Raw genomic sequence first — 18,139 nt, 5'->3', positions numbered from 1 at the left:
ACCTGATGTTCCGTTTTCCCCTCATTCTCTTCGACCAACTACCTCACCCTTAATATCCCTTCAGCCGGACGCGGCTGTCCCTTCTCCCTTGCACCCTGTGTTTATCTCCCCTCCGACTCAGACTACTTTAGATCTCCGAAATGCAATTAGTCCGGGTGCCACGCCCAAACGACCGTTGTCTGACTTGAGTGATCAGCGAGCTTTCACTCGGTCGTTGTTGGGACAGGAGGAGAGGAGAGCTATTATAATTCAGACATCCCAGTGGATGCGGAATTCAATTTATGCTCTGGAGGACATTTGGAGTACCATGAAGGATTTTGAACCTGTTGCACAGCAGCTGGCTCTAGAGAGTATGGCGATCCGATTGATTTCATTATGGGAACAGTGTTTTGAGGAAGGATTGCCTCCTCAAATACTGCGTGACATCAGGGATCATGCTCATAAATTTCATCTCCAAATTGAGGAAGTGTATCAGAATGTGACGACGCTTTTGCATTATCGGGAACGGATGCACCGAAAGAGTGCCGAATGGGGAGCACAGCACCCCATGAGAGAGGTGCATCCTCTTTTCTTCCCGGAACTACCTGAAATAAGGGAAACGGGGGCAATGTCACGAGAGCGTGAGTGGATGCTAGACTTCAGGAACAATGGGTTTACACCCCTTGGAAATGAAGTAAGGTCCTTACGTTAAAAGCCCAGCTCCCTGACCCCCGTAAAAAATCCTACAGCTTATTATAAAGAATTGGCCGAAGCCGCCAATTCCGCCATCATGACTATAGCTGATATCGAACTATTTTTTGGTCTCCTGATTCCGGTGGATATTTGGAGACAGATACGTGATACGGACCATGTCCCCGAAATAGGAGGAACATGGGATCAATTAAAAAATTGGGATAAGGAACGAAAGCCAGGTGAAAAACCCTGGGATGAAATATTAGCCGTACCAGATAAAATTGTTACATACATGAAGACTCTTCTCCCTCCTAGGAAAGTAGATTGGGATAAATTAACAGCGTGTAAACAGAAAAAGGATGAAAGTGTGTCCGACTTCTTTACTCGGTTTGAGAAAGGTTTCATAGATTTTAGTGGCCAGGACCTCTCTACAGAGGGAGGAATTTGATTATTTGTAAATAGATTTGTCACACATTTGCTCCCAGAGGTTATGACCCGTCTCCAATCAGCTGAAAGCACGTGGACTACGGCTGCATCCTCTGTTATCCTTAGCATGGCCCAATATTATGAACATCATGAAAATGAGAGTAAGGAAAAATCAGAGAAATAGACTAAGGATCTAAAAACTAGGGTATTACTGCAGCAAGTCAGTAGAGGGCACAATTCAGGACGAGGAGAGCGAGGCTCATTTCAGAGAGGCCAGATGACAGGAAGAGGTAGAGGAGGCCCTCCGAATATTGGGATAAACCAATGTTCCTATTGTAAAGAGGAAGGACATTGGAGGACAGACTGCCCTCTGTTGTTGACAAGGAACGGACCTAGTAGAGGACGAGGAAGGGGTCGAGGTAATATAGATCGCAATAGCATGAGAAGGGAGGAGTCACAACATGAAGGTTCTCGTAAGAATCATTTTGATGACCCTCAGAACAGACAATACTACAATGAGACTTATCAGGATGACAGGTATGATGAACGGGATTATGCATGAGACAGCCATGGACAGAGCGGGGGCCATATTACAGTACCAGTCGACTAAGAGGGACCTTATGTACAAGGAGAACTGTTGGGTACATCGGGAAAGTTTTTAGTGGATACTGGGGCGATGATTAGTTCAGTCGCACAGTCACTGGTCCCAGGGGCAGCTCTGTCTGGCCAAAATAATGTATCAGTAGGATTCTCTGGAATACCGGTAGTGAGCTCCGTTTCAAAACCTCTGCCTTTTACGATAGGTCCCATCTCCATGCATACACCCTTTTTTCTAACTTCTAACTGTGGTGAAAACCTCTTAGGGTTAGATATCTTGAAGAAATTACATGCCCATATTTATTGCTCCCCTGATGGTGTTTTTCTGACAATGCAGAAACCACCTGTGAAAGAGACTCAATACTTTGCTAAAAATGAGACCTTGCCCCCTGAAATCTCTACCATTCCTCGGACACTATGGGCGACAGGGGACACCGATGTTGGTCTGCTAAGAATAGCCCCTGTGTCAATAACAGTGAAACCCAATGCACAGATGCCACGCATTCCTTAGTATAAGATATCACCAGAAGGTGAACAGGCCTTGTTGCATATCATTCGTGATCTCATTGACAAGGGGGTAGTGGAAGAAACAGCTGCTAACATTTGCAATAGTCCTATTTTACCGATTCTAAAGAAGACACCAATTGATGGCGCCCCTGATTATAAGACTGCATATCGTTTTGTGATTGACCTTCGAGCTGTCAATAAAATAGCAGTCCCTCAATATCCGGTGGTACCAGGTATTACAGCAATTCTTACCATGATTCCCCCTACGGCACAATATTTTTCTGTCATAGACTTAAAAAATGCTTTCTTTAGCATTCCAGTTCATCCTGATAGCAGGTATATCTTCGGATTCTCATTAGGAGGCCGAAGCTTTAGATTTACCCGTGCACCCTAAGGCTATACAGAAAGTCCCAGCATATATAGCCAGGCTTTGAAGGCAATCTTGGATGAATTAATTTTGCCTGCCGGTAATGTGATTATCCAGTATGTGGATGATATTTTGGTGGCCTCTGACACAGAAGAAGGCTGCAAAGAAGCAACTGTGAAACTGTTACATCATTTGGCTGATAAAGGAAATAAACTCTCCCTCTCCAAATTTCAATATTGTCGACAGGAAGTGACCTACCTTGGCCACTTACTGTCGAAAGCGGGGAGACGACTAACACCAGAATGAATATCTGTAATTACTAACATGTCTGTACCTCGTACCCAACGTGATGTCCGTGCTTTGCTCGGCATAACCTCTTACTGTCGCCAATGGATTCCTAATTATTCACTCCTCTCTAAACCCTTGTTGTATTTGACTACCAAAGATGTGCATGAACCCCTACCCTGGACGGATGAATGTCAAGAAGCCTTTGACTCTTTGAAATCTGCTTTGTGTTCTGCACCTGTCTTGGGTACCCCGGATTACCGGAAGCCTTTTTCACTTTATGTGCACGAGGTGGACGGTTGTTCCCTTTCAGTATTAACACAGGGTTTTGGCGGCAAACAGAGACCCTGTGCCTTCTTTTCATCAGTACTAAACATGGTCGCACAAGCCCTTCCCAGTTGTCTGAGGGCCACTGCGGCGGTAGCAGTGGCCATCCGGCAATCAGAAGGTATAGTGTTGAATACAGAGCTCACAGTCTTGGTACCGCATGCTGTGGATATTCTGTTGAATAGAACTAAGACCCAGCACCTTACAAGTGCTCGTTTAACAGGATACAAACTAACATTGTTTGCACCCCACATTACAATTAAAAGATGTGCTGCATTGATTCCAGCAACATTATTGCCTCTCCCTTCCAATGATAAAAAGGATGATATCCATGATTGCATATTTAGAACTGAAGAGGAAACAAAAGGGCGTGTAAATCTGACCGACACCCCTTTACCAGAACCCCAAGGAGAGTTGTATGTTGATGGTTCTTGTTTTAAATTGCCAGATGGTACTGCCACAGCTGCGTATGCTATTACGACCCTAAAAACGGTGGTGGAAACCGCCAGGATTTCGCATCATTCAGCCTAGGCAGCTGAACTAATAGCTTTGTTACGAGCATATGAAATCAGTAAAGGCCTGAGAGTAAATATTTACACAGACAGCCAGTACGCCTTCGGCGTTTCCCATAGTTTTGGGAGGCTGTGAAGGGAAAGGGGTTTCTTTACTACGCATGGCCAGAAAATTCAGCATGGTGCTTTAATTGACCGATTGTTATGTGCCTTGACATTACCAGATAAAGTTGCTATCATCAAATGTAGTGCTCATAAAAAAGTCATTGATTCTACGGGAAAGGGAAATGCTTATGCTGACTGTGTAGCCATGGAAACAGCACAAACTAAGATGACTCCCATGTTTCCTAGTGCTTCAGCTCGGTGGGTGGCGGAAACATCTGTGTTTGACAATACCATCGAAAGTGTAAAAGAGTTCCAGAAAGAGGCGACCATAGATGAGGCACAAAGATCGGAACAGGAAGTGGGACAATTGGACAAGAATGAATGTTGGATAGATCGAACTGAAAAACAGCGTTGGTTACTTCCTAATGCATTGGTATATGCTGTAGTGACCATGGCGCATGGTCCAGCACACATAGGATCAAAAGGTATTTGTGCAGTATTAGACCCAGTCTGGAATAACCCAAATATTCCCAAAACCGCAGTACATGTGGTTAAGTACTGCCCTGTGTGCTTGCATTACAACTCAGGGGGCAGAGAATCTGTCCTGAGTGGAAATTTTGCACCGCCATCTCTGCCATTTCAAGTTATACAAATCGATTACATACAAATGGAGAGAGTGAACAATTTGAAATATGTATTGGTGGTGGTTTGCGCTTTCAGTAAATGGGTTGATGCCTACCCCACCAAGAAAGCCACTGCAGTTGCAACTGCCAAAGCTTTGGTTCAGAGTGTTTGTGATGGTCTACAAATTAGGCAGAAATTTCATGCAGCAAGGCATCCCCAGTAAGCTGGTTTAGTCAAAAAATATAATGGTATATTGAAACTGAAGATGGCCAAAAATTGTGCTAGTACCGGATTAAAATGGCCCGATGCCCTCCCTTTAGCATTATTGTCTCTGAGAACAACACCACACACAAGAACGGGGTTATCACCCTACGAGGTAATCTTTGGCCGTCCTGCCAATGTGTGGGGAGTCCCTAGGCCCAGGTCCTTTAGAGATATTGATTATCCTTTGATGACAGACTATTTGTATGCCTTGACTAAAGATCTACGATCTATTCATCAACAGGTGTCCGAGACATTGCAGCCGCTACCAGAGGGTCCGGGACATCGGTTGGAACCAGGCCAGTGGGTATTGGTGAAGAACTATGCCACGAGGTCGGCCATGAAGGTGCATGGGCGCAAGCATTAGATCCATGTCAGCCACCTGAAGCGCCTCCCGCTCCCTTTGCCCTTTGATTTGCAAAACCGCTAAGGAATTCCAAGCCAAGAAGGAGAGTCGCTTCAGATCCTTGTACCTTTTTCAGAAGCCTGAGAAGAGGGACAGCCACGTGAAGCGTTGTCCTCAGGTGACAGGGCGGCGTCTCAACCAGCGGAGGCCGTGGTTTCTGGTGCATCACAGGGTTCGAATGCATCTGATGCCCCTACAACCGAGTTGTTTTCCGACCAGGAGCAGCCTGGTCGCTGTAACTACGATCTGCGGCCCCGAAATCAGCGCAGTACCCCAGTCTCTCGTGGAAGGAGTTAGGGAAAGACTTGAGTTGAGAAACATCGGATAGACATACTGGGGTACTGAGCGAGACACTGGACTGAACCCGTTGAGAGCTTGGAACACTGTGCTAAGTAGCTCTGTTCAGAAAGAAAGACTGAGTTGAGGGCTGCGGTTGTTCTGCAGGGCGACAGAATTTGTTTGCCATCTTTTCCTTTCAATGAATGATAAGAGTCTGCCTGTGAGGCTCTAAACGGACACAGGAAAGAAGATACCCTCTGGTGGCGTGCATGCTTTGTGGATAAAAAGATAGTTTTTGGACTTATAGAGAGGGACCGAGTTAGATCTGGACTTATAGAGAGCATGTTTCCTTTTGCTCGATTTGCAATGGAGGATGAAAGGCCACTAGCCCCTCGGCGATATATGGATAATATGCATTTGTTTTCCGGATGGTCCACCAGAGTCAGCTTAGCGCACTATCAGCAGCGCTCTACTCGCAGCGCGACCTGCCAGCAGCTACTAGTAATTTTAAAATCCCGTTTTTGGTCATTTTATTTTAATTTGTTTTGAAGCCTTTACCCTGCTTTTAAATTTGCCGGCCACGCTTACCTGCATTTCAGCCCCTCTCTCCCGCACTATAATTGTTGATTCACCGCACTTGGCGGGTCCCGCGTCCACGTCTTGATTGGCGGCCATCTTAGGTTGGGGGGTTGCTTGCACGCTCTAGTCCTCTCTCTAGGAGGCGAGCAGTGCATAAATTGAGGCAAACCTTGGCAGCTCGCTCTTTACAGCTTAGCGCACTATCAGCAGCGCTCTACTCGTAGCGCGACCTGCCAGCAGCTACTAGTAATTTTAAAATCCCGTTTTTGGTCATTTTATTTTAATTTGTTTTGAAGCCTTTACCCTGCTTTTAAATTCGCCGGCCACGCTTACCTGCATTTCAGCCCCTCTCTCCCGCACTATAATTGTTGATTCACCGCACTTGGCGGGTCCCGCGTCCACGTCTTGATTGGCGGCCATCTTAGGTTGGGGGGTTGCTTGCACGCTCTAGTCCTCTCTCTAGGAGGCGAGCAGTGCATAAATTGAGGGAAACCCTGGCAGCTCGCTCTTTACAGCTTAGCGCACTATCAGCAGCGCTCTACTCGCAGCGCGACCTGCCAGCAGCTACTAGTAATTTTAAAATCCCGTTTTTGGTCATTTTATTTTAATTTGTTTTGAAGCCTTTACCCTGCTTTTAAATTCGCCGGCCACGCTTACCTGCATTTCAGCCCCTCTCTCCCGCACTATAATTGTTGATTCACCGCACTTGGCGGGTCCCGCGTCCACGTCTTGATTGGCGGCCATCTTAGGTTGGGGGGTTGCTTGCACGCTCTAGTCCTCTCTCTAGGAGGCGAGCAGTGCATAAATTGAGGCAAACCTTGGCAGCTCGCTCTTTACAGCTTAGCGCACTATCAGCAGCGCTCTACTCGCAGCGCGACCTGCCAGCAGCTACTAGTAATTTTAAAATCCCGTTTTTGGTCATTTTATTTTAATTTGTTTTGAAGCCTTTACCCTGCTTTTAAATTCGCCGGCCACGCTTACCTGCATTTCAGCCCCTCTCTCCCGCACTATAATTGTTGATTCACCGCACTTGGCGGGTCCCGCGTCCACGTCTTGATTGGCGGCCATCTTAGGTTGGGGGGTTGCTTGCACGCTCTAGTCCTCTCTCTAGGAGGCGAGCAGTGCATAAATTGAGGCAAACCCTGGCAGCTCGCTCTTTACAGCTTAGCGCACTATCAGCAGCGCTCTACTCGCAGCGCGACCTGCCAGCAGCTACTAGTAATTTTAAAATCCCGTTTTTGGTCATTTTATTTTAATTTGTTTTGAAGCCTTTACCCTGCTTTTAAATTCGCCGGCCACGCTTACCTGCATTTCAGCCCCTCTCTCCCGCACTATAATTGTTCATTCACCGCACTTGGCGGGTCCCGCGTCCACGTCTTGATTGGCGGCCATCTTAGGTTGGGGGGTTGCTTGCACGCTCTAGTCCTCTCTCTAGGAGGCGAGCAGTACATAAATTGAGCCATGCTTACGCGCAGCGGTCACGCGCTGCGGGGACGCCAGATTGACGCCGGAGTTACGCCAGAGTTCAGCCCGTCTGCGCCCGTCCGCGCTGAGGACGGGCTGCAGGTCAGGCTGGACCTGGTCTCCGCTCCTTTGCTTCCCGGTAAGACTTTCATTCGCTATGCTTCATCTTCGCTTCTGGCTCTTAGACCTCCCGCATGCCCCTCTTTACATGGTTTTACTCCGCTAGGGCTATTACATTCTCGCTGCTGTATGGCCTGTTCCTCCTCTTTCCACCCCCTTGCCACCCGTTGTATTAGCCCCTGTCCTTCCTCCCCTAGGTGCACTGTCTCTCGCAACACGGGGTTTCTATTAAATGCGTGCTCGCTAATCAAACATAATCTTGCCTTTCACGATTTTGTGGATGAAAGGCAGCCTGACTGGGTATTTATTACTGAGACCTGGGCCACTGACTCCTCTGGTCATGACCTCCTTCTAGCCATCCCTGAGGGTTATTGTTTACATAGACTCGACAGACCTAAACGTAGAGGAGGAGGGATTGCGATTCTTTGTAAATCCTCCCTACTATGTACGGTTAATCCACTTTCCTCGCCCCAAGACCGCTTTGAAGCCCTGTACTTCTGTATTGCATGTGCCCCTTCAGTTTCCTTTACGGGTATATTGATCTACAGGCCACCTGGTCATAGAGCTAACTTTGCCTCGGACTTACTTAGGATCCTTGAGCCATATTTTGGAAAGCCCTCCTTCACCATTTTAGGTGACCTCAATTTCCATCTTGATGAGGTCCATTCTAAGGATACTCTATCATTGATTGAATCTCTCGGAGCTTGTGATCTTATTCAGCTTGTTACTAAAGCCACTCATACAGCAGGTCACATCCTTGACGGAGTTTTCTCTAATGATCTTAAACTCTCTAGCGGCACACCTTTACCATTGGTGTGGACTGATCACTTTGCGGTTCCTCTCTATTTAGCCTTCTCCACTTCCAATTCTACTAAGAAGGGGACCACCCCTTTCGTTTCTAGAAGAAATCTTAGAAACCTTACGAATGAGGCTTTTGTCCCTTTTGTTCCTACACCAGAGGCTCTCTCCCTAAAAGACGCGGATGAGGCAGCACAAGTTCTGCAGGATTCCATCATTAATGCAGTAGAAAAACTTGCCCCGCATCCCTGCGATATGTAGCCCGGCGGAAACCATCAGCGCCATGGTTTTCGGACCATCTTAGACTTCTAAGACAGGGTTGCAGAAGCAGTGAGAGGAGATGGAGGAAATCCTGGGACCCCATGGATAGGGAGGCTCATAAGTCTGCTCTAAGGGAGTATAAGCTGAAAGTGATAATGGAGAAGCAGGAATACTTCTCCAACCTGACTAGCTCACTCACTTCGGCCAGGGAGCTGTTCAAAATTGCGCCACTTATCTTCTTTCCATGAAGCCTCGGAGTATCTTGATATCACCCAGCATGGATTTCGAAAACATCACAGCACAGAATCTGCTCTCACCTTTGTAGTCGATAACATCCGACGCAAGGTTGACGCTGGACAAACTACGGTTCTTGTGCTATTGGACCTCACGGCCGCATTTGACACTCTGTCTCCTGCCATTCTAACATCTCGGCTTAGGGAGGCAGGTGTCACTGGTGCGGCCCTGAGTCTCCTCAACTCCTTTCTCCTTGATAGGGAACAGAGAGTGATGCTCGGTAACCACCTCTCCCCAGCAAAGTCTTTGCAATGTGGGGTGCCACAGGGGTCGGCATTAAGTCCGACCCTGTTCAACATCTACGTGGCCCCCCTTGCCAGGCTTGTAAGATCGCAGGGGATGGAGGTGGTATCATACGCCGATGACACCCAGATCATGGTTTCACTTACTCAGTCCTCTGTCATAACATCTGCCTCTAGCTTCAGGTCCTGTATGCAACATGTTGCAGATTGGATGGTTGCCAACTCCCTGAAGCTAAATGGCGACAAGACTGAGGTCCTGGTCTTTGGGAAGGACCATGATATCTGGTCGAGTGATTGGTGGCCCTCCTCTCTTGGCATCTGCCCCACTCCCTCGCAATCTGCCAGAAATCTGGGTGTGGTGTTCGATACTTCACTCTCGATGTCCCTACAGGTGAATCGGACCGTTTCGACCTGCTGGGGTGTGATCAGGACGCTCAATAGAATTCGCAGCTATCTGTCTCTTCAAGCACGCAAGCAGAATGCAGTCGCCCTTGTTGGTTCCAGGCTAGACTATTGCAACTCTCTCTACATGGAATCCAACAAGGGCCTCATACATCGACTGCAAATCGTGCAGAATGCTGCTGCACGTTTTGTCCTGGATCTTCCCAGGGCCTCTTCTGCTACTGCTGCGAGGAGAGACCTCCACTGGCTGCCTATTCAGCACAGAATATATTTTAAAATTCTGTGTCTGACCTATAGAGCTCTCGAGGATGGATCTAACGGCGCTATCAGCTCCCTGCTCACCCGCTATCACCCTACACGGTGCTTGCGCTCTTCGGGACTATTCCAACTTGTTGTCCCCCGCTTTAAGCTCACCAGATGGGGAGCCAGGGCCTTCTCCGTCGTTGCGCCACAGCTCTGGAACATCGTGCCGATGGAGTTGAAGATTTTACCCTCTCTATCGCTCTTTAAAAAGGCCTTAAAAACGTGGTGCTTTTCCAGAGCTTACACAGGTTGAGCTGCAGGGTTTTTTGTTATGAGCTGGATTTGGAATTAGGCGCCTTGACGCCCATCGGGCTAAGTTTGCGCATGATAAGACCCCCTTCACTTCACTTCACTTCAGAGTGAAGGTGGCATTCGTTGCTTTTATTGTTATCATTACAGTAATTATGATGTATGTATTAGTATACTTAGAGTTTCAGCACCCTGTACAGAAGCTGTTAGGAACTACTGTTGCCTCGGAAGAGCATATCTTCTATTCCTTGCCCCCTCATAAGGCAAGACATAGAGAAACCTATATGAAAATCGCCTTTATTGAAATGTTGCATCAGACTCACAGCACCACAAACAAAATAAATTGTTGGGTAAGTGGATTACTTCCCTCAGTGATGCACCAGCACGAACTTTTCATCTCCTTACCAATGTCCTATTTAGCTAGCTGTGAAGCCTGGTTCCAATTATTGTCTTTGATGTATTCACATTATGTAGCCGAACCAAAGATATATACTGAAAAAAACTATGAGGCCATTTTGAAGTATATAGAGCAACATCAGGGATTTGAGGCTGAAGGAAATGGCGGAGAGGGTTATTTGGACCCCAATGCTTGCATGAATGTATATACAGATTACACAAATATTACGTGGTTAATGGAGGAAATGCAGAATTTTGAACTTTTTAATGATACTATGTATTTCCAGCATTTTAAGGAACGAAATGTTACGAATGACAAAGCATTGCCAATCCCCATTATCAATACTACCTCTCCCTTTTGCATACAGGGACGAGGTCATGTTAAGGTAGGAAAGAGCAGATGTAATTATACCTACACCTTACAGGTATATAGCACCCCACCCATGATTACTCCACCAGATGTATACTTCGTATGTGGTGAGAATGCATACACGTGGCTCCCAAGGGGATGGGCAGGAAGTTGCTATCTCTCGTTTCTCTACCCTCCTGTGTATATTGCTCCACCCGATTATCATAGAACCCATCAGTTGGTTCAAAAGGGGGCATTAGTTAGCCGAAATATTAGGAGTTTTGACACTACTGACAGTACTGATCAAACAGACACCTCCCTGCAGCAATTTAAGGATTTTGCTAAGGGTCTCACCCCCTTTTGGGGACCTATATTCAATAGCCGCAGTATCAGACGCTTGTCCCGAATAGTTGAGAACGTGGTCCAAACCACCACAGGGATCTTAACTAACATTACCGTAGAGCTTCAGGCGACGAGGCTTGTTTCGCTTTAGAACCGCATGGTTCTTGACATCATCCTCGCAGATAGGGGAGGAGCCTGTCGGGTGATCGGCAGCTCTTGCTGGGTGTTTATTCCCGACTCAGCCCCTACCATCCATCTTGCTATACAAAAACTACATCGACTAGCAAGCGAAGCACATGTGGATAACGGCACCTGGTCCCTTAGCAGTTGGTTTTGGGGCCTTTTAGCAACTTGGGGTTGGAAGATATTTATGGTGCTTGCTGGAGCTTTTGGTGTAATATTTACATGTTGCCTGGCCTCCAATGTGGCCCGGCCTGCTGCTCATTCTGTGCAGCAAGGATAACATCTGCTTTGAACTTTTCTCGTCAAGCCAAGACTGAAAAGCAGATGATCCAAAAGGAGGTGTCAGACCTCATGCAGAGCGATGAAGGAGTTTTCGTAGAATGAATTCAGTTATATTGGCTATAGTAGGCCAATAGGGCCGTCTGTTGGGATCTAAATTTGATAACACACGTTATTGGCCTAATATATTCAATATAAACTTATAATTATATAATCATGTATCCAGAGTTCACTATGATTGCCTATTAACCAACGATTCACTTTTGACTTGTTTGCTCCTATTGATATAATCGGAGCCATTTTGTTTCGTTTCTCGATGTGCAAGTGCTGTTTCCCTGCAATCACGTGATTACGCTTTCTGCTTGAAACCACGACGGCAGCCAAGCTGCCTGTAATAGTTGTTAGCTTGCAGCTCAAGGAAACCCAAGGTCACACCTGCCCTGTTTGTGGGATGCGCACATTCTAGCAGAGCCCGTTCCTGTACCTCCCGCTCTACAGATAGACAGGGAGGCACCTTACTGACCTGCCCCCGGAATAGCTTAGGCCTAGGCTACTAGCAAATCAATTGTGCCTTTTATGGCTATCTGGCAAGTTGTATCTTTCCTTGTAGGGTGTCATCGTGAACGCATGAAACGTATATATGCTTTGTATTTTGAACATGTAATCAGTCTCCTCTGCGTACCTCCGAGGGTCGTGTAGACTGAGGCTCCCCTGCCAGGGCTTGTATTTGATGAATAAACGATTGAACCTTCTCCATTGCCGACTGAATTATTATTACGAATAAAAGTATATGGGCTATTGGTAAGTATAGCCCGCTAGATTAATTTTGAATCCTTCAGGGTGACCGTAGCTCCATCAGCCAAGTTAGTCATAAGACAACACCCCCGCCAGCCAACTTAAAATCTCCTAAGCAGGATGAAAGTAGGGCTATTTTATCCTATATCGGAACACAGGAATGGGAGGACATGCTGGCAGCATACTCCCCAGACAAACAGATGGCCCCTCTCACGGAGAAGATGAGGCACCTGCACCCGCCTTTATCGGACAATCACCCCTCGTGGGGAAAGAAGGAAGTAGGCCCAAAAGAGCAGGGGGACCCAAATCTGCAGGATGGTAGTGCCTGGGCCTCCCTCCTAAAAACCATGCAACCGTCAGTGGAGGCGCTACAATACCAATCAGACAAGATGGACATACAGCTTTCACTATTGAACACTCTGGCAGTGTTTACATCAGGGATTGATGAAAAACTGGGGGAACTCAATACACTAATAAGAAGGGCACAAACAGAGACATACCTCCAATGTAGATGTAGCCAGATTGTGGACAAGCTGGCAACTCTTCCGACAATGCTTTCCACCGCGCTCAATGAGTTGAAAAACAAATCAACCAGCACAGCCAGTGTTAGCTGCCCCGCTGAAGACTTCACTGCACTATTGACAGCGGACAGTAATTTGAGACAGTCCTGAAAAAAGACTAAAACTGACACACAACAAAGCGCGGCAAACACTGGCAGTAGCGGCAACCTTTCAAGGACAGCGTCCGTTACCCCAGCTGAGACAAAAATGAATGCTAAACAACGGCGCCAGTTGAAAAGAAAAAGTCGCAATGAGAAATTACTCCTTCTTATTCAAGCAGCCACTTATTCAATTTTCAGTAAACAAGGACTGAATCAACTATTGCTTCAAAAGAGGGCGACTCGCAAGATAATCTGGCTCAAACAAAAAACCATCAAGTTATAGCAGCACCCTCTTGTGCCTACAACCTTGGAGGGCCTCTAGCAGGAACAGAGGAAAGGTCTTCAAAACAAGCTGCGGTGGACCCTGGGTTGGAAAAGGACAAAGCCGTCAACAGTTCAGTCCTGAACCTCCTCTACAAACCATCAGATCTATCTCAAATTGGCATGCTGGGCTTGCCGTCCATGATAATATCACAGCCCTAGCAAAGGTCAGTAACCAGGAGCATACCTGGCAGGAAACTGGGCATATTTCCACCATCTCCCCAGCTGGAAAAAATGAAACAGTAACGAGAATGATCAACCCAACACAGATAGTGGCACCCCCAACAGAGGGGAAGCAAGCGAGCATAGCCCCAGACCAACCACCTCAGACTTCTTCCCCCTGGTAACAACAGAGTCAACTAGGAAATTTATTTTAATCAATAAATATGGTAAAAGATTCTAATGTCATTCTTGCAGTTGTGCAATTAGATCAGAATGACCCTGATCGGCTATCACAACAAAACGCCACTGCTAAATGGATGGGACCACTCGAAATTGCAACTCCAAATGATCTGTCATTGGCCCTGAGATACATATTGCTGAAACCATAGTATATTACAAAAGAACGCCATGACTTGCTGAATCATGGCAACGTTCTAGAAGTACTTCGGGCCATACCCACTTTAGCAGACCTGAAGACAACAGGTTTACTTGCAATAGAGTTTCTCACTGCAGATAATCCAGCCAAGCCAGAAATAACAAGGGCGTTATGGAAATCAGCCACAACAGCACAGAGAGTACTAAAGCACTATCTCACCTTCAAAGACTGGGGCATCCAAATCAGTCCCTACCAACCTCCAGCCTATCCAGCAGCGCTACTAAACCTGAGCCCAAGGCCAGGCACCAAAGAATGCTCAAGGCCCTCAACCTCTGTATTAAGAGGGGCACTTGGCCACTCAGCGCCGAGAAGGGCTTTCAACCAAGGCACACAACATGGATCTCCAAGGGCTGAAATGTCACGCCGACGCAACTCCTGGAACACTCATCCAATTACAAGAACCATAACCCTTGCGACAACAACTCAATGACATAACAACCATACAGACCCTAGCAACAGTAGACAAAAATAACCAGCGATAAGTCTCTGCTCGTGGAACGTAAACGGCTTAGTGTCAAAAATTCAAGATCCAGAATTCCTGCAATATCTTAATAACTTTGATATTATTATGCTACAGGAAACATGGCTCATGGATCCACTATACATATATGGGTTCCTTTGCTTTGTATGTCTGGCCGTTAAGGGTAGTAAAACAGGCCATTCTTCAGGGGGGCTGGCAACTTATATTTCAACAACATCCATATCAACAGCGGTGGCAATTGGCCTGGAAACAGATGTAGCTTTAGCAGTCAAACTCACTGTTTCCTTGGCAAGGGCACAAAACGAAGTAACTCTGTTTAACCTATACATCCACCCAAAACGGGCAGCAATTGACTCAGGAAAGTTAACTTCCTACTTTGGCAGCACCAAAAGCCCAAATCTCATACTATCGGGGGACATGAATCGACATCTAATGGGATCATCCATAGCAAAGGAAGTCTGCCTCCAATCGTTAAATTACAATTTACCAACACAAGGATCTTTTACGCATGGGAGGCCTAACAGGGTAAACAGACTCCTGCTGGAAGATCTAGAACACCTAAACCTTATGGCCCTCAATGGAAGAACAGACGGCGATAGTCCTCCAGTGGCAAGCTACCACACCGAACTAACAAGCTCGCTTCTAGACTATACGTTTGTCAGCCTCTCGTTATTTCAGCACGTAACAGGCTTTAGAATGGGCAACAAAGGGGACCGCGACCCCCGTCCACAAGAAACTACTCTAGCGGCAATTGCTGCGACCAGCATTCATCGTGCTCTACATCTAGGCTCAAGCTACACAACGAATTATAAGAGGATCAAGTTTACGACAGAAAGCATTGAGTCCTTAACAGACACAGCACTCAATCTTTTACTTGCTCAAACGCTCGAATAAGAACCTGATACAAACCTGGGAATGCTTCACAACTAACCTCAGAAACTTAAAGGCAACAGACATAAAAATAAGGAGCTTTCGGGTGCAGACACAAGTGAAACAGATAACCAAGGTTCAAAGAGCGCAAATAAAAGCACTTAAGAGAATGATAAACAGCTCTATAAGATCTCTACGCCACGATCCTGGGAACACACCGCTCCTCTCATCCCTGTGGCAACAAAGAACACAACTAAAGAGGCTGAAATGGAATAATAACAACAAACAGGTCTTCTGGGCAAAACTCTTGCACAATATAAAGCATAATGCCAGCTATTATTCATACACCCACATCATGGGGGACTTACTTCCTTCATATTAGAGGAAACCTGGGCAAACTACTTAAACTCCCACTTTAACAGCCAAAGCAACAATCAGCCCAAACTGGAGCAGAGGGGCGCTTCCACGGACGGACAAAATACCCACATAGGACGAAGGGAAAGAGGTAACAACTATTTCCCAGACAGCTCTGCCGCCGCTATCCGTTTAAGGGGAAATGACACACTCAATTCTTCTGACTTAATTCATCATGAGGAGGAAAGTCCTTTCGTCACTGATCAGCTAACAATCAGGAAACAGATCAGGAAGGGAAGAAAGGAAGGTGCGCCGGGCTCGAATGGAATCCCACCAGCAGTGTTTAAAGAGAGGTCGGAAGATTGGGCAGAAATACTCCATCCACTATTTCTGGAAGTAGGACGATTGTGCATTATCCCAGATTCATCGAAAGGTTCAACGATCATTCCGATCCATAAAAGTGGCAGCAAGGTCCTGCCAGCCAATTATCGGCTAGTAGCACTGATCGATAACGAGGCCAAATACTCTGCGGGAGCATTGCTGGAGGAATTGACAACTTGGGCTGAAAATAATGAAATAATCCCGCTAAATCAGACAGGATTCCCAAAAAACTCCAGCACGATATCCAACATCATGGCAATATCACTGATAACGGACACGACAAAAATGAGGAAAACACAGCTGTATGTCTGTTTCATCGACTTTAGCGCTGTGTTCGATAACATGGAGAGGTCCGAATTGTGGACCAAGCTAGTCAGATTGGGCATCCCAAACACCCTCCTATCAATGTTAATGCTTTTACATACCGATACCTGGGTGCAGGTCAAATTAGGTTCAGGGTTCCATCTCTCAAGATAAGTTAAAACATCGTAAGGTCTTAAATAGGGCTGCGTGCTGGCCCCTATTGTATCAACTTATTCATGGCCGATTTAACACAGACACTTAACACCTGTAATGCCCATGCGCCCAGATTAGGGGGCACTTCATTGTCCAATCTACTATACGCGGACGACGTAGTCCTACTTAGTCACACAGCAGTTGGCTTGCAACATCTTCTTAATGGTCTGCAGATCTACGTAGAGGAAAATAGCCTCTCAATAAATCTAAATAATACCAAGACCATGACAATAAACAACAAATGAAAAAAATAGCTATTTATGGCATGTGGGCGCCAAACTTATTGAACCAGTAGAGGATTACAAGTATCTGGGAGTCTACTTAGATAAAGAAGGATTGTTTACCCGTCAACAAGAAGAGATCAAAAGGAAAGGGACGATCCTTGCCTTAACCATGAAAAGCTTATCAGCCAAACTACTGGGCCCTACGCTGAGCCCTCTCTTAGTGGTAGCACAGGTCAAAATCCTACCTACTATTACCTATGGCAGTGAAGCACAGCACAGGAGAGTTACCACTCTTCTGGACAAAATGCTTGTTACCAAACTATGTTCAGCCTCCCGAACTATACCTCCCCGGCGCAAATTCTGACTGGAGTTCGGCCTGTTACAGCAAACCGGGACCGGCCTCGGAGCATACAACAACTGCTGGAATAAAATCGGAACATCAAACCCTAACACATTTACCACATGTTGTGGTAAGAACTACAACAGAGGGAGAATTTGCCCGCAAGACTGTACCTTCAGGAGGCACTGGCAAATACAGGATTATCGCCCTTATGGGATACACACTGTCACCATTCAATTTTCAAAAAATTTGTGTGGAAGTCGCTGAAAATACAGTCACTGGTAGAGGACAAATCTATTTTTTCTGTCAGAGTGCATGCTTGGATGACCTTGAATTCGTACAAGACCCTAACCCCGTAACAATGCTTTAACCTGGACTATCGGGAAGCACTGAAACTAAAATTCCTAAAGTTACTACTAGGAGTGATGCCATGGACGCATCATCTTCCATCATGGAAAAGGGTGCAGACTTTCACAGTATGCAGCCTGTGTAAAAACAGCCAGTGGGACATCATCCACACCATCTGTTCTTGCACGGATATGCTTCAAGAAAGGAGGCAACTACTAAAAATTCCCTTTAATCAAAGGGGGATTCGGAGAAGGAGGCAGGCAGTTTTGGCCCGCTTCGATCCAGCATCACCGCAATTGAACACTAGTTAGATTTCTCGTAGCAGCCCTGGCAAAAATGCCAAACTGACACTAAATCTTTTGGGCATTGGTGTCTCTGGCCGATTAATTTTTGCAGAGGGAGCCCCAGTCGATGCAAGTGACTGGGTTACTTACAAAGGCTGCTCCTGCATGTCTAAATTTGTATGATGATATTTTATTACTGTGGTCAAATTTTATATATGGTTTTATTTCTATGTTCCTCATGGGAACAGTCCAGCCCAAACTGCCAAGCCAGGTCTTCCCAGGGACCGGTTTCGGGGAAACACCCCTCATCAGCCAGGCTAGCTTGAATCCAGTGGCA

Source organism: Lissotriton helveticus, chromosome 2_1, assembly GCF_964261635.1.
Source record: "Lissotriton helveticus chromosome 2_1, aLisHel1.1, whole genome shotgun sequence".
Taxonomy (NCBI): Eukaryota; Metazoa; Chordata; class Amphibia; order Caudata; family Salamandridae; genus Lissotriton; species Lissotriton helveticus.
This window is presented reverse-complemented; position numbering follows the sequence as displayed.